We start from the raw sequence: 19265 nt of genomic DNA, 5'->3' as shown, positions 1-19265 counted from the left end.
CAGCACAAGGCAATGGAGGGGCATGAGAGAGACAGAGACAGAGTCAGAGACAGAGAGAGAGACAGACAGACAGAGACAGAGAGAGACAGAGAGGGAATCCCAAGCAGGCTCCGTGCTGTCAGCACAGAGCCTGATGTGGGGCTCAACCTCATGAAGCATGAGATCATTACCCAAGCAGAAATCAAGAGTTGGAAACTAAACAGACTGAGCCACCCACATACCCCTTAATGATACTTTTTTATTAATTAGATAATCATCTAATTTCAATTGTTCTTTACTGCTAAACTTATCTTCAAGGAAACAAATTTCAGAAATTAATGGATAAATCTAATTACAGTGGATTGCTCGTTGGGTTAGCATAATGGTTGATTTTACTGGCTTGGAAATAAATCATTAAAAAAACTGAATCACTACACGTATCAATACAGTTTTGTGCGACACATTCATGAAAATAAAGGATAATCTCCACGATATTTTTGTTGAGGAAAAATAAAAATATAGTTGAAATACAGAACTAGACTATAGAAACATTTTTAATATTAAACAAAAAGGTAAGTTAAAAAACTGTTTATCAAGGATATTAAGTTGTACATATCACTCAATTTTATTGATTATGTTTTTTAATAAACTTAATTTAGAGCAATTTTAGATTTGGAGAAAAATTGTGAAGATTGTTTAGGGAGTTCCCCTGTGACTCACACCCAGTATCCCCTATAATTAGTATTTCACATGGCACAATTGTTTACAATTAATGAACTAATATAGACACATTACCATTAACTGAAGTTTAGGCATTAGTCAGATCTTTAGTCTTTTACTATTGTCTTTTTTCTGTTGTAGGATACCGTTCATATTGCCACATTACATAATCATGTGATATTCAATAGTCATGCATCCTTCAGCTCCCCTTAACTATGGCAGTTTTACAGACTTTCCTTGTTTTTGATGACCTTGACAGTTTTGAGGAGTCATGGTGAGACATTTTGTAAATTTTAGCGCGACTGGATTTATCTGACATTTTTCTCAAGGTTATTGTGGGATTATGTGCTTTTGTGAGGTAGACCAAGGAGATAAACTGCCATTTTCTTCACATCATATCAAGGGGACGTAGTACCAACAAGACTTAACACTGTTGACGTTAACCTTCACAACTGGCTGAAGTAGTGTTTGTCAAGTTTCTTCCTTGTAAATTTACTGGTTTTTTGATCCTTTCATACTGTAATCTTTGTAAGGAAGTCCATATATACAGCTCACACATAAATAATGGGGAGTTAGATACCACCTCCTTCATGGCAGAGTATCTGCAGAAATTATAGGTATTTGTGCATAAGAGATTTGTCTATTCCCCTCTATTTACTTGATTAGTCAATCATGTCTTTACATCAGCATGGACTCATGGATATTTCTTTTATATGTTAGATTCCACCCAATAATATTTCATTACTTTTTTGCTTAAATTTTTCCAGCTTTGGTTGTTGGGAACATTTCCAGTTGGTTCTTATCTCCCTTTGACACACTCCTATTATTGTGTTTGATTGTTTTTAAAAATATTTTCTGTACTACAAGATACCCAAGGCTTATATTTTTATATATCCTACCCCAGTCCTAGAATAAGCCAAATCCCCACTAAGGCTTTTTGTTTTTGTTTTTGTTTTAGATTGTAAGAATGGTATTAAAAACCAAGATCTAAGTACAAGGTATGCTTGTGGTTACTGAGGTACTGATGTTTATAGATCCTCTAAGTAGAAAAAGCAAGGAAGTGTAGATTAACCCTTGTATATGCATATATTTGTAAATATTTCTATATATAACTGTATGTATTAAGCTAAATGTGGGTTCCTATTGATAACCCTAAATATAATACATTCCCAAACAGATTACTTCCTCATCTTTGCTTACCTATAAATTCCCAATCCAGCATCAAGAAATGTGGTTTTTACCATCTGCAATGTATTTGATTGCGTATTTCTAGTGCACATGTATAGGGATACCAGAATTTTTTACGAGTACTCCTGCATGAAAGAACTTGAACAACTAAACTACAGTGTCTGTGTGAAGTTTCTTTTGCCTTTAGTCTTTTTACTCCACTCATTTCCAAAATTACTTAAGGCAATGACATTTTCTTCAATCCTATTCAACAAAATTGTTACATCTATTATCAATATTTTCTCCCACTCTATTCAATGAAATTGTTACATATATTATACAGTTAGATTGCTTTGTCCAATTTTACATTTTGTCCTGGGATGCAACCACCCCACCTGTGTGTGAGTATTAAATTTGCATACACTGATTCAATTTTAATGTTATAAGTTTTATGGCTTTTGACCAATGCATACAGTCATGCATTCCCCATTACAATGTCCTACCGAAGAGTTGCATCACCCTAAAAGAATCCCCTGGGCTTCTCAACTATTCAGTCCTCTTTACATCTCTTGTCTGGCAACCTTTGATCTTTTTCTCATCTCTTTAGTTTTTCTTTCTTCAGAATGGCATACATATGGAATCGTATAGTATGCAACCTTTGCAAACTCACTTCTTTTACTTAGCATTAGCTTATGAGCTTCATCTTTGTCTTTTCATGGATTGACAGCTCATCTTTTTATTGTTGAATTTTTCATTGTATACATTTACCACAGATTAACAATTCAACTACTGAAAGCCATCTCGGTTGCTTCCAGTTTGGGCAATTATTAATAAAGTTGCTATGAACAATCACTTGCCAATTTTTGTGTGGACATACTTTTCAAATACATTGAATATGATACTTTGGAACAGAGCTGCTGGGTTGAATGGTAAGACTGTTTTGAACTTTGTAAGAAACCACCAAACTGTTCTCCCAAGTGATAATACCAGTTCCCATTCCCTCCAGCAATGACTGACAGTTCCTCTTGTCTTGAAACCTCACCAGCAAATGGTTTTACCTGTTTTGTATTGTTGTTGTTGTTGTTATTCCATTTTAGCTGCTCTAATAAATAGGCAGTAGTATCTCCCTGTTGTCTCAATTTGAAGACCTATAATGTCAAATGATGTTACATAGCTTTTCATATGTATTTGCATTTGTACATCTTCTTGGTAAACATGTCTGTTTAGACCTTTTCCCCAATTAACCTTTTATTTAATTAACCTTTAATTAATTTTCTTATAGTTGAGTTTTAAGAGTTCTTTGAATGTTTGAGAGTTTTTAAAAAATCCCTTTATCAGTTTTGTAAATGTTAAACTTCTAATCTATGACTCTTTTTTTAAATTCTCTTGACAATGTCTTTTACAGAGCACAAGTGTCTAATTTTAGGGGCACCTGGGTGGCTCAGCTGGTTAAGCACCCAACTTTGGCTCAGGACATGATCTCATAGTTTGTGAGTTCAAGCTCCGTATCAGGGTCCATGTTGACACCTCAGAGCCTGGAGCCTGCTTTGGATTCTTTGTCTCCTCTCTCTCTGTCCTCCCCCACTCACACTCTGCCTCTCTCTCTCAAAAATAAATAACTATTAAAAATATTTTTAAAAATTTTAAAAAGTGTCTAATTTTAATCACGTATAACCCTTGTTCTTCTCATTGATCATGCTTTTGATGTTTTATCTAAAAACTCAAAGGTACATGCAAGGCCATCTAAATTTTTTTTTAAATATTTACCTCTAGAAATTTTACAGTTGTGTATTTTACATTTAAGTCTAGAACCCTTTTGAGTCAGGTTTTGTAAAAAGTGTAATAATATCTGTGTTAAGATTTATTCTTTTACATATGCACATCCAATTGTCTCAGCAACATTTACTTAAAAAATATTATTTCGACATTGAATTCCCTCTGATCCTTTGCCAGAGATCAATTGTTTCTGTGGCTCAGTTCTAGGTTTCCCATTCTATTCCACTCTTATTATTATACCTTTTATAATAATGCAAGTCTTTCAACTTAATCTTCTTAATCAATATGTTGGCCACTCAAGTCTTTTATCTTTCAATTTAAACTTTGAAATCATTTTTTTTAATACATACAATACAGTTTTCTGGGAGTTTGCTTGGGATTGCATTGAGTGTATAGGTCATGTTAAAAAAAACTGACATCTTAACATACTGAATCTTCTAATTCATGAACATGGCTCTCTCTCCGTTCAGTTAGATCTTGGATTTATTTTCTGAATGTTTTGTAGTTTTACACATACAGATCTTGCACATATTTTGATTTATACACAATCATGTTTTTCAGTATTGTTGTAAGATACAGGTTATCTTTAAGCTAAGAAAAAACTGCTTGCACTTATTCCTTCTCTGATATTATCCCTTTATTTACATAGATTCAAGTTTGTGACCCTATACCGCTTTCCTTCTTCCTGAAGAATGTCTTTTCACATTTCTTGTAGGTCATGTCTACTGGTGATGAATTTTCTCAGTTCTTAGCTGTCTGGATTTCATTTCATTTCTCCTTTATTTTTTAAGGACAGATCACTGGATAGTAACTTGGTAATTTTTTTTCCAGCAAACTTTAAATATTTCACTCCATTCTCTTCTTTCTTACATAGTTTTTCCTGAGATTCTTATCTCTGCTCCTCAATAAGTAAGTTAATCCTCCTCTCCAACTTTACCAGTTTTTTTCTTTATTTTCAGTCCTTTACACCTTGATTATGATATGCCTCAGTGCAGTTTTGTTGCTGTTGTTGCTTGTTTGGTTTTTGTATTTATCCTACTTGGTGTTTTCAGAGGTTTCCGAATATATGATTTAATGTGTGTCATTACTTTTTGAAGTTCTGAGTCATAGATTTTTTCTACTCTACTCCTTCCCTCTTCCTCTCCTGGTATACCAAATATACATATATTACACATTTTGAAATTGTATTAGAGTCCTTACATATTCTGTTTGTTTTTCATTCTCTTTTATTGTTTGTACTTCAGTCTGATTGAAACTTGCATTCACCTGTGTCCAAACTCACTTACTCTTTTCTTGGCCATGTCTCATCTACTGAGGAACCCATTAAAGGAATCCTTCATTTCTGTTACAGTCTTTGATATCTAGTATTTCCTTTGGCTATTTTTTTTTAGAGTTTTCATCCCTTGGCTTCCATTAACCATCTGTTCTTCCATGCTGTCTACTTCTACATTAGAGCCCTTCACATATTAATCATAGTTATTTAAAATTCCCTATCTGATAATTTCAACATCTGTGCTATTTCTGCATTTGAATCTGATGTTTACTTTGTCTATTCAGACCGTTATTTTTTTTTCTTTGCTTTTTGGCATGCCTTGTAATTTTGCTGTTATTGTTAAAAGATGGACATATTGTCTCAGGTAATGGTAACTAAGTAGCTCCTTAGTGTAAGAATTTATTTTATTCTGACTAGTAATGCCCTATTTTTGTTAATACTTGTTGTTAGCTGTAGGTCCAGAGGTTTCAAATCCCTGTAGTGTCTTTCCATTTCCTGTCTTAATTTTGGTCTTCCCCAAGTAACTCTCCTCAGAAAGAGCTGGTGTCTTGCTTCTCTTTCCATTGTAATCTTCTTATTACATTGGGATTCTGTTAGTAAAGGAATAAGGTGTAGAGGAGATGAATCATACTATAATATTATTAAACCCTAATTTTTTTAGTCATTCTCTGACCCTTAACTGTGACATTCACAGATGTTCCTTAGCTTTTTGCTTCCCTTTTGGTGACACAGGAAGGCTAGAGTGGGCTGGAAGTGGATATTTTCCCTTCCCCCACATTGGACAAGGCTCTAAGAAAGACTTTTTGCCTGGAGACTAAGCCTTTGTTGTGAGGAATGCTCTGGGGTATCTCAGAAGGGTTATTCTTTCCATCTGCTTATTAGAGCCAAGAAGGAATCTTTACAGATCTTTACTTTAGGAAGCTGTGGGTTCTTGGAATTAAAACTCCAAAAGTGTGGGTGTTGCTCTGAGATTGCTGTAACACCAAAGTTTCTCACTGTTATGGCATTCCAAACTCATCCTTCAACAATTTACCAAAATTATCATTTTAGTCCTACCACCCTCTTACTCCAGCAACCTCTCCTCCAGGTAAGTTGATCTCTACTGTGACTGTGAATTCACCTGCCTCTCCAGGTGGCAATATGCTGGGTGAACTCAGTCCTTTGATTGGCCTAAGAGAAGTTCCTGGTTTTAACTGTCTTCAACTTTCTCTTATTATTAGGATAAGACTGCCAAATTCCAAGCTTTTTATATATCAACACTACAACCAAAAGTTTACAGAGAGTATTTTTTTTAATTTTGTATTTGTATGTTGCTTTCATTAGATTTTAGTTATATGGCAAGTATGGATATCACATAAACAGGTTTTTTCTTCCAATAAGAGTACACATTTCTTTAAAACAAATTATATTATTGAGCTCTTGTCCCAATAAGTGACTGATGGAATGACATTGTCCTTTTCCCTAGTTGTTTGTCCAAGTTCCCAAGAAATCACATGGCAGTCTCTTCTTTCTGAGGTGGGGAAGTTATCACTTGGATCTTCGTTATTTTGTATTATTGTTGGCACTTACTGTGACATTCTTACTTCTACCAGGTCTCTGGCCACTGGCTCACTCAGATAATGGCTGTTTCTTTCCTGTACTAGTGATATGGCCTCACTAGGTTTGCTGGCTCTCTGTGCTAATTCTATCCCTTTCTAGAATACTCCAAAAACAATCTACTAATTCTTACTTTGCACACAAGTCTTTATAGGGAAGCATAAAGCCTGTCTGCCCAGACATCATACATTCAACTTTTACTCTACTATTTCTAATGTGCATTACAATTGACAAAGACAAGGCATAGGCACAATCTGGAAGCAACTCAAGGTTTTCCTTACTCTCAAACCCCTAAACCTATGTGGAATCCTATAAATTCTTCTCCCTCTGATATCCAGCTTTAGAAACAGCCTCTTCTCAAGGCCACAACACCACCTCATCTCCCATCTCCTCACTCGGATGTCCCCACCATTCAACTGTTAGAAAGATCGACAGGTCATGTTATGAGAAATAAATTCTGTCTGATCACGTACTCTTGCAAATCTATTGTTCATGACATAAATACTCTGCCTGGACTTTTGTTATTTTACTATTTTTTTAATTACAACTTTACTTTTTTTTTTTAGAGTAGTTTTAGGTTCAGAGCAAAACTACGAGGAATGTATAGAGATTTTTCATAGTCCCCATGCGCCCCACATGTGTAACCTCCCCATTATCAACACCCCACACTAGAGTTATACATTTGTGACAATGATGAACCTACACTGACACATCATAATCACCCTAAGTCCACAGTTTACATTATGGTTTACTCATGGTGTTGTACACACTATCAGTGTGGGTAAAGGTATAATGACATGAGGGTATCATACAGAGTATGTTCACTGCCCTAAACATCATCTGTGCTCCACCCATCCATCCTTCTCCTTCTCTCTACCCTGAACCCCTTGCAACCACTGATTTTTTTTATTGTCTCAATAACTTTGCCTTTTTCAGAATGTCATAGAGTTGGAATCATACAATAGGTATGTAGCCTTTCAGATTATCCCTAGACTTTATACATTTTATGTTCTTTAAGTTCAGAATGTCTGGCCCTTACAATGTCTTGATATTCCCAGATCAAGGAAAAGTTTGGTTACATCTGTTCTCTGTAGTAACAGTTCTATATAAAGTTGTGGATGACATATATTTCTGGTAATGGAAATAAAGAGGAGCATTAGGAGGCATTGGGAGGAAAGGTAACTCTTTGGGAAATAAAACTGTATTCATACATAATTATATAATAGCTTTAATCATTTAAACATAAGGAATTTGAGCAGTTTCTTGATTGTGAAAAAAAAACTATACAGCATTGAAATAAAAATATTTTTTTCAGAATTTACTTTTTAATAAACTCTGATTCAAAAGTATTGGTGCATAAAATCATATCTGTTCACTAACTATAAGCTAATACCAAGGTCCATATTTTACATATGAATATATCTTCTAAAATATCTACCATAGGTTTTAGTTCCACCTACTGCTTGACAATTGCTCTGATATGATGTATTGAAACTAGAAAGATTTCAGCAGCCGATATCCAATGAGTACCTAAATTACGGTGGGTGTAATTTAATCCTCATCATTATTACAAATGTTCAAAGTGAGAATCAGTGTATTTATACAATTTCCCCAAGGTCACTCAGATAGCCAGTTGCACAATTCAGATTTAAATCATGTATGTATTATTGCCTCCAAAGTTGCTATTTCTTCTTCTTCTATATCAGTATTATAGTGATATAGATATATAGAGGTACACAATTGATTTGGCATTTTATTAAACACTAGGGATAGAAAGACAAAGCTCACCAATGAGAGTAAAGTAAAAAATCAAGATATGTTACTTCCTTCCCATTATCCAAAGTACCTGTATCGACTCAAAATTCAACCAGATTTAAAGATATAATTATAAATAAATACAGCTAGGACTCAATTGAGACAAAGTATTGACATGCATCATCAAGCTCACCTTGCAATCTTGATTTCTTCCCTTCTCTTTTACTAATACATTATTACGGATGTTTCAATGGAGCATTCAATACTCCACAAAATATCCTTTTGTCTTTTATCATTATGTGCAGAGGAGTTACGGGCATTTCCTTTTTTTAAGGGGAAAAGCTGTAATCAGTTTATTTTAGATATGTTGCCACAAATGCTGTGTTTTCTGCTTGTCGCTGCTCTGGGTCGGAAAGAAACACAATTAGTGGAAGAGAGGAATCTGTGCAGCAGCCTTTTTCACACTTTACAAATGGTTACAAAGTGATAATTAACAATGTGCTAAATACTAGGTGATAATGCTCCACAGAATAAGGTGAAAATTAATTGTTTGAGATACGATATCACTGGGATGGTTCATTTCCTTAAGAGCAATTGAAACAGACAAAAACTGACAGTTTCTAGTTTTGAGGTACATAATACACTATCATCAACTCAATTGAATTGAACCACTCCTAGTCATTACCATCATCTTTCATTCATGCCTCTGTTCATTCAACAAACATTTATTGAATATCAATGTTGTGTCTGTGATAGATGCTGGGGATAAAGCAGCCAACAAGAGACACATGGTCTCTGCCCTCATGGAAATTGTACTGTATCAATTGTTGTCACCATCAACATCATCAATGTTATTTTCAATATCATTATCCTCATCATAATCCTATCATCATCATTAGCATCCTCATCACTACTCACTCTAGGGACAAATTTTCTATTAATGGGTGAAGTGAAAGATGGAGAAAGTTAGGGAGGCTCTTATACTTGACAGTGTACTATTAACCCTTTTTTCTATGCTCATTCTTGCCATTACAGAGTAAGTTTAAAATGCCTTCTTCTCACAAAACCTTCTCTGATTGCCCCATTCAAAGTTGCCTCCTCAACTACTCTGTCACTTGACCTTGGAATATGGTGGCTGCTTAAATCATATGTTCTGAATGAATGCATAAAATATTGGAGATGTTTGTTTTCTTGCTGTGTCTGTAATTACCATTGTAACACACAATAAGAAATAGTCCATGCAATATCAGCCCATGAATTCAAAGAGCTCCAGTGTTTTATGTGCAACCAACTGCTCTGCCCCATCACTGTCAGCATCCCTTTTGGTTTACAACTTTACATCCTGAAACTTCTTCTATTTCAGACTGGCTGTCTTACTGTGATCATGCTTGTCTGGCCAGTATTAATCCTTCACCCCTATCTATCCAGATATTAGCAGCAATAACCTACCTGGTTAGGCCTGGGCCAACTACATGTTAGATTTGGGGAAAAATACAACATCATTCATAATACTAGCCAGAATCCTGAAGAGTTGAACTGGCCTGATAATAACAGGAATTGGAAAAGCTAGATAAATGCAAAAGACAAGACAGGGTATCACCATATACTGAAAAAGAATATCTGAAAATGATGCAGATATTAGAGGAGAGACAGAAGAATGATGTTGACATTCAATGCAACTAGGAACTAAGGAAGAGGAACAGAACAAGAGGACATGGTTGGTTCCATTGTAGACAAGTTGATAACAATACCACTTACTGAAAAAGATATTTTTTGTGTTAGGGCTCTCCAGAGAAACAGAACGACTAGAAGAATACATAATTTCTTATGAGGAATTAACCCATGTGACTATAAAGGCTGAGAAGCTCCACAATTTGCTATCTATAACTGGACCAGGAAAGCCGGTAGTGTAATTCCATCCAAGTCTAAAAGCCTGAGGACTGTGGACTCAGGGCTGTAAATTCCAGTCTTGGAGCAGAAGAAGATGAGGTGCCCCACCTTATGCAGTAAGGCAGGAAAAAAGGGGTGAATTCCTCTTTCCTATGCCTTTTGTTCCATTTAGATCCTCAACCATACTGGGTAGGGTAACCCACTTTACTGAGCAGTCAATTGATTCAAATGCTTAACCTCATCTTAAAACATCCTCACAGACAAAGCCAGAAATAATGTTTAATCTAGGAACCCTGTGTTCAGTCAGGCTGACACATAAAATTAACCATCACACCTCCATCTTCCGTCAACTTGGTACCCATTAACATCTCCATAAACTGTACTTAATCTCCAAATAAAGACAACAGAATTCCACGTAACATGATACAACCCAAAATGTACTAATTTTTTCCCAGAAGAAGTTAAGTACTTGAGTGATGTTTACTCTTTTCCTGGATATTCCATATAATATGTTGTAAAGTTAATATAATTAAATACTATGATACAAAACGAATGTCTTTTATGTACATGGTAAGGAAATAAGGGAGAAAAAGAAAACAAAGAGATATACATGCATATGTGTACTCATATGCATACACACACAGTCCTCATTTCTGTAACTGATCACATGGTCTTAGGTGATATTTGTAACTACCTTTTTCCACTACCCATTCTGTATACCTTTTGCCTTCAGCAAATTTCTGAATTGATCACGGTTCTTTATATGGTAGGGTGATTTAATCCTTCATTCTGAAAGGGTCTAGCCCATTAGTAGTCCTGCCTGGATTGGGTTGTTGTAGTTTTTCCTTGACATTGATCACAAGGCATGGGAATAATAAGAGACACTTTAAGGGATCTCCTGTCTTCCAGTCACACTCTTCCTTAACTCAACTATAAAGGAATAACCCAATTTTCCTTTAGCAGTCAGGGTTGATCACCCTAGTCAACACTGTAAATTCTTTCTTTGCCTATAGATTCAGAGGCATGAGGAGCCCAACATGATGGGGTGACCGTTTTAACTTAGAATACGTGTTATGTCTCTAGGTAGAAGCATTCCTCCCTCTAGAACTAAGACCTCTAGGCCAAGAAAGCATAAAGCCGCTTGAACAGGAACCAATAATTTCCTAGTGGGCCACTAGGTGTGATTGTAAGGGGTGCCACTCCCATTTCTACCCCTTGACTCCTGGACCTGTGAATTCTGGCTGTCAGAGAAATAGCACCATATATTGGACACTGATTCAGAGCACAGTCTTTTGGAGAACTCTGCCTCAGTCCTGCAAGGGGCTGGCACCTAGATGGGCACAATTGAATTTTCAAAAGGCCGTCCCACTATCCTATCAAGCCAGCTGCTTTAGGATGGTGGAGAATATTGTAAGGGAAGTGACTTCTGTGAGCATGGGCCCTCTACCACACTTTCTAGGCTGTGAGGTAAGTTCCTTGGTCAGAAGCAATGGTGGGTAGAATACCATGACAGTGCATAAGACATTCTGCATGTCTGCATGTGGTAGTATTCACAAAAGTACTGTGTATGGGAAAGCAAATCAATACCCAGAGTAAGGGATTATCCCAGTAAAAACAAAAATTAACCCTTATCACATTTGCAAGTGCTCCAATGTAATCAACCAGCTATCACATAGCTGCCTGATCAGTGGCCATAGTTGGTTCAGCCCCGAGGAGTATAACACCATGTTGCCATGCCCATGTATAACCTTCATCCCTGCCACCATGGCCATTTTTTTCATGAGACTTTCGGGTGATTACAGGGGTAGCTGGGGAAAAAGACTGCTATCCTCAGAATGGTTTATTGGTATAAACCACTTGAATATTAAATTATATTAAATAATATTCCACTTGAATATTAAAATATTCCCTGTGCTTAAGTCACCCTTTGGTGAGCATTCATATGGGGCACACATATTCACATTTTTTGTCCATTCAGACAGGTCAATCCACACATATCTTTTCCAAATATTTTTCTAACCAATTTTCCAGTCACGTTCAGTCCGAGTTCCTGATCATCCAGCCAAACTACTGCCTATAGCCTAAGAATTAGTATATAATCAAACTTCCGGCCATTTCTCCTAAGCAAAGTGAACAACCAGGTACACTGCTTGAAAGCATTCCTACTGGATGCATCGTCACTGCTATCTTTCAGGGATGTCCCAGAGAGTTGCTGCTACCTTTCACTGGACTTGGGAGCAGACAAAAGAAAAATGATGGTTGGTTCCACTGTAGGAATACTCAACGCTATAGATTAAGCAAGACTATTTTATTTTCTTTTATATTTAGTTTTTAGAGAGAGCAAGATCAGGTGAGAGGGGCAGAGGAGAGAGGGAGAGAGAGTCGTTCTTAAGCAGGTTCCACGCTCAGCACAGAACCTGATGGGGGGCTTCATCCCACAACCCTGGGATGATGACCTAAGAGTCAGAGGCTTAACTGACTAAGCCACCCAGGCACCACAAGCAAGCAATTTTAAAGAGCATTCTTAATTTTTACTAAGAATCCAGTGCTCTAGTTACATATTTCTGGTTCACTATATAGACAAGAAGGAAAGGAAATTGATATAATAAAAAATAAAGAGGAGAGAGGGAGAGGAAAAGGAAGAGGGAGGAAGAATGAGAGAACAGGAGAGAGAGAGAGGGACAGAGAAAGAAATATGGTGGAGAGATAGAGTGAGAGCCAAGAGAAAAGTAATGACAATATAGAAGGATATGGATTTGAAGGGAGGGTGGTGTAATAAAGGAAATGGTGTTAAATATAAGGAAGAGGTCAGAGAAATGAAAGCAAAGTCAAAAACTGCATTATGTGACTTACAAAAATTTTGGAGACCTTAGTTCAAAATAATCATGGGAGATCTCCCATGATCTTTGGTATTGGGGGCAGATTGCAGTAGAGTGGCAAATATAAATGAGGACAGGCAGAGATTAATGAGGGGTAAATACTCTTTTTAGAAATAATACTCTCAAGACCTGAAAAAGAAAATGTTCCCTCAGTCCTGAAAGAGCTTCTTCCAAGTAACTGTCAGGATCTCTGCCCTTTAACTAATTCAAGTCTCCACTCAACTCTTACCTCCCAGAGAGGGCTGCCTTGAATAGCTGTGCTTTTAACTTCTATTTGTCCCCCTAGACCTACCCTGTGTTATTATCTACCTTGTGCTGTGTACTACCAGGCTGACCAGTATCTACTGTATGAGATGAAGTTCCTTGTCCTCTTATTTCTGGTACGGTTTGTTCATTGAGAACACCAGCTGGAGAATAGGAAGAGGAAGGAGTATTAGTTTGGGTTTTCATCCCTCTGCTTTTTTTTTTTTTTTTTTTTTTTTTTGAGAGTCACCACTAAAGGACACAGCTCCTTATCAGATAGATCTTTCCATAAACATTCTTTCTCTCTACTCCAGATTCTATTCTGGACCCCTTCGAGCCTGGTGTGGTAATATGAACAACTATCCCCAAAACTATGAAACCATCTTTTGGGATCTCTCTGCACCTAGTCCATATATTTATAGTCTATTTATTAATTTACCCTTAATTACCCCAACTGAAATCTATCACCTGGTTTGTGCAAGAACTCTAACCCAAATGCAATCCTAATAAAATAGAAGAGCCATAACTCATGCCTTTACTGTGCTTTATTTTCCTTTAACATTTTGATTATGCTTTAGCATGGTTATGTATCTGTTTACTGTCTATATTGCTTATAATAATATAAGCTCCATAAATCAATAAGCTTTGTCTTTCTTTTTTTCTTTTTTTTTTACTGCTATTTTCCATCCTCTAAGACAATGCCTGGCTTATAGTAAGTACCCAATATTTATTTGCCCAGTAAATACACACAAAAATAATACACCACATATTTACTATAAAATTGTCATTATCTTTATTTTACATCCTTTCCTGCATTGTTTTTTGTGTAAGAAAAATATTTTTATATTCTAAAGTGTTTTAACACTATCATAATCAATAATAAGTAATCATACTCTGTGAGTTTCCAGAGACCTTGCATGTATGACTTATTTAAAAATGCAATCCTGTGTGTGTATAGGTATGTGTAAAATTACTTTACTTCATACATTTGTGAGGACTGAGTTTCTATTTACCTACCACTATTTCAAAGTTTTGAAATTGACTGAATGAATCAATTTTTCAAGAAGTATGTATATTCCAGGATGAAATTGGAGGAGAAATTATAGTAAAACAGGAAAATAACATACCCATCTGTATTTCAATTTAACAGTACCATGTAAAAAGTACTGTTTGAAACCATTTTCTATCTACCAACAATCCAGAGACTGCAAGAAAAAAAAAGGATAATTGCATCTTTTAAAATTTTAAGCAGTGTGATGTGTTTAACTGTGAGCTATTTTTGAGTATTTAAGCCTCATGTATACATTTTTAATTTTGATTGCTTCAATAAGCTATGCCGCTATGAGCTAGAAATACACTTCAAAAAGAACTACCAACACGTTTAACTCACCCCTTATACTTGCCCACTACATAATTACATGTAAGACAGCTTTTTAAAAATCACTGCTCTTTTAAAAGGAATAGTATATAATAGAACAAAGTATGTGACACAGATTCCTAATAACCTTTATAGCATTCCATAATTGTTTGTAATAATAAGAAAACTATATTGCCTTGTATGAGTTCTTATAATACAAATATTTTCATATGAGTCATTTCATTTTATACTCATAACAAACCTATAAGGAGTATTATTACCCTTAATTTCATATGAAAAAAAAAAAAAAAACCCTGAGTAATGAAGCAGTTGGGGGCTTTGTTTGAGATCATCCACTAAGTGAGTGGTTAAGCTCAGATAACAGTTAAAGTCTTTCTTAGGTCCTACTCAGATGAAATTGTATTTGAATCCTCTCCCATAGGAACTCTGGGACCCTGGGCAGATCATTTACATTTTCTTATTCTCAGTTTCTCCACTAGGGCAGTATGTGGGTCATATTTTGATAAAGATTACATTACATAACTGGTTTAAAAAATGACGCATGATGATGACAATAATGCTACAACAGTATGAAGTCAAGAAGATACAATTGTGGTTTTGTTATTATTCTACTTCTAAAATCTGTAATTTAAATTTGAATTGTACTTGAGATCCAGAATGTTTGGTACTATAGAACTGTAAGTACATTGATCATGTTTCTTCCTAAATTATCTGGAATATTTTCAATTTTTTCTTGGGAAAAGATAATCATGTGCATTTACAGACATAACGAAGATCAAATGGTCCTGCATCTTCAGTGACAGCCTTCAGTACAGATATGTAATTATCACACTGTTAAATCCACTAGAAGGCAATGCAGAAGACATCCGTTTCCACCCTACCAGTGGTAGAAAATTGCCCTAGGCTCCGAGAAGATTAGATTCCAAATATTTTCTTTTCTTTTTCTCCCCATAAACCTTCTCTTTACTTTTAGTGAAATTCTGTAACTTCCTAGCTATTTGGCTTCAGAATTTATAAAATTGGTATAATGGGGGCACCTGGGTGGCTCAGCGGGTAAGCGTCCGGCTTCGGCTCAGGTGGTGATTTCAGGGTTCCTGGGTTGGGGCCTTGCATCAGGCTTTGTGCTGACAGCTCAGAGCCTGGAGCCTGTTTCAGATTCTGTTTCGCTCTCTCTCTGCCTCTCTTCCTGGCTCATGCTATCTCTTTCTGTCTCTCAAAAATAAATAAAAGTTAATTATTTTTTTTAATTGGCATAATTCTAGATGTTCATTTATGCCTAAGAAAGAGTTTAATGATTTAATCTCCATATTATTCAGTATAACCTAGTTCATATTGGGTTAATAAGTAAACCAAAGTGGGCTGCCTGGGTGGCTCAGCCAGTTGGGTGTCAGACCTCAGCTCAGGCCATGATCTCAGTGTTTCAAGTCTGAGCCCCAGGCCAGGCTGTGACAGCTCAGAAAATGAACATTAATGGTTGCTCCAGTTGATTTTCCAGAGCAGCTGTCCTCTACATGTCATTTCAGCACCTCTAGGTGCATCTACTTAAATGCATGCTTCTCCATTACTGCAGGGCAAGCATGGCTCAGAGACTCAAACACCAAAATTAAATGCTTCCACCTGGAATGGTTAACATATAATATGAACTTATATTTTGTTGTTTAAAAGCAAATCATACACTTTAAGAAGTGGAACTCAACACCTCCCATGGACTCAGAAGTAGAAGAAAACCATATACTGATGAACAGCAGTACAACCTACCACAACTGAGATCAAAATTGACAAGGGGAATCTCCTCGAAAAAAATGCTCAACCATAAAACTCTATACTGATATAGATCACAAAACAGTCTTCTGTATACGTACAGGACATAACTTTATGTCAATTACTTCTCTGCTATAACAGGTTATTCTTAATCTACATCATGTCTTCTCACCTACCAGAAAGAAACAGAAAATTAACTTACTGTCATGGAACAAGTCTGAGGGCTGAAAATGATGCATACTACACAAAGTGGCAAATATTAGAACTAGAAAGGCTTACTGTGTATGTGAAAACTGTAACGATCATTTTGCTGTTTATACTGATGGACAGAAAAGATGAACTCTAAAACTTCAGCTTTGCATGGACACAAATAGACATCATTTATAGATTATGACTGTGTGATCTTTAAGCAAGCATAATGTGAGGTATTTAGTCTGCAACTGCCATTTTAAGTTCTCCATAAGAAAGTAGAGTTTGAATGTAGATATTTTATAGTTTCAGTCATCCTTTCTCATTTATTTTTCTTGTATTCACAAAGCTTGGTAATAAAGAACCCCATGAGTTCCCTTTCCTGATTCCTATGTGAGTTGAGTAAAACAGATGCTGTTGTTTTAGAATAGTCCTTCCACCCCTCCACTGGTTTTGGTGTTGAGGGCTAACAGCTAATACTTGCATCCATCTTTTCCAGAGCATTGCCCCTAATAGGAGCTGACTTTCCCAGACATGTCTGGGATATTGGGAGGTCATACAACCTCACACTTCCAAGACAGCCAATGGCTGAAGAGTGACTGATTCTACAATGTAGCAGTCTTGCCTTCTTGCCTCTAATTAGGACATCTGTGAAACAGTTAATCTCCCAAATTTCCTGGGACATGAGGTTGAAGTTGATCTCTCAAAACAACATCTCTGCCTACATTGTTTGCCTAGTCTCACCTCTTCCTTCTACCCCTTATACATTTTTCCTAGAGCACTATTTCAAAAAATCACTGTCAAAGAAACCTTCTCAGGCTCTGCTTCCAGGCCTGACCAAAGACGTTGGGTATGTTCAACCTAATTAATATCGTCAATATTCTAGTTTCCAGAATCAAGTAAGGGCTGCTCTCACAGAAAGCAATCTTTACAAGGTTATTCCAGCAAGGGTTTATGCATTAAACAAATAAGCAGACAGAAAAGTTAACTATGAAGGCTCAAAATGATAACCCCAACCATGGGACTCCGCATTGAACCAGAGAATACCGATCACCATACTGAATCAACACTTTTGAGTTAGTCAAAGAGGTAAAAAAAAAAAAAAAAAAAAAAGAAAGAAAGATACCACTATGTCACTTTGTCATGTAAATTGCATGAAAAGTACCGTGGGTTTTGATGGGTAGACAACAACAACAAAAATGTTTTTTTCATATATATCTGGCTCACTGTGACAACATGTTTGAGGATTCTCCAGATTTATTTTATTTTTTTAATTAAATTCAAATTAGTTAACATACAGTAGTATTGGTTTCAGGAGTAGAACTCAGTGATTCATCACCTGCACCTAAATGTGACACAAGAAACCATCAAAATCCTACAGGAGAAAACAGGCAGAAACTTCTTTGACCTTGGCCACAGCAAATGCTTACTAGACATATATCTGGAGGCAAGGGAAATAAAAACAAAAATGAACAATTGGGACCTCACCAAGATAAAAAAAACTTCTACACAGCGAAGGAAACAATCAAAAAAACTAAAAGGCAACTGACAGAATGGAAGAAGATATTTGCAAATGACATATCGGATAAAGGGTAGTATCCAAAATCTATCAAGAAGTTACCAAATTCAGAACCCTAAAAAACAAATAATGCACTCAAGAAATGGGCAGGAGACATGAATAGACACTTTTCCAAAAGAAGACATCCAGATGGCTAAGAGACACATGAAGAGATGCTCAACATCACTCATCATCACAGGCAACAAAATATTAAAACCTTTTGAGAATATGAGCACTGCCAACCTTTCGTATTACTGAAACAGGAATACTACAAAATGCTTTGTGAAGTTTATGAGAACTCAGTAGAGGACGTAATTCTGCTACATTTCTTTGTTGAGGTCAGGGTTGTGCAATATCAAGCTCTAAAAACCACATTTGTAAAAAATCTTATTTATTTTTGAGAGAGAGGAAGAGCACAAGCAGGGGGTGGGCAGAAAGAAAGGGAGACAAGGGATCTGAAGCAGGCTCTGCACTGACTGCAGAAAACCCCATGTGGGTCTTGAACTCACAAACTGTGAAATCATGACATGAGCCGACATTGGATGCTCAACCGACTGAGCCACCCAGGCGCCCCTAGAACCACATCATAAGGGATGTGTAGGCAATCTGACATCCAGAGGCAAAAAGATTAAACATGTGGGAAAATACAACGGAAATGTGTCATATGAAGAACTATAAGGAGTTATGGACATATCCTAAACATCTCCCTTCATGACTAATTAGTATCTAATAGTTATATCGTGAACTTGTACATAAGAAATAATATGGAGTTCTGAGTAATCTAAATTAACTTTTATGAACACAAATTTTAAATTTTTTTTTCAACGTTTTTTATTTATTTTTGGGACAGAGAAAGGCAGAGCATGAACGGGGGAGGGGCAGAGAGAGAGGGAGACACAGAATCGGAAACAGGCTCCAGGCTCCGAGCCATCAGCCCAGAGCCCGCCGCGGGGCTCGAACTCACGGACCGCGAGATCGTGACCTGGCTGATGTCGGACGCTTAACGGACTGCGCCACCCAGGCGCCCCTGAACACAAATTTTATAATTAAGTAGAAATTGAATTTTTTTGCTTACATCTACTTTTTCACAAATTATTTACT

Source organism: Lynx canadensis, chromosome E2 (assembly GCF_007474595.2).
Source record: "Lynx canadensis isolate LIC74 chromosome E2, mLynCan4.pri.v2, whole genome shotgun sequence".
NCBI lineage: Eukaryota > Metazoa > Chordata > Mammalia > Carnivora > Felidae > Lynx > Lynx canadensis.
Note: the sequence above shows the minus strand (reverse complement) of the source record.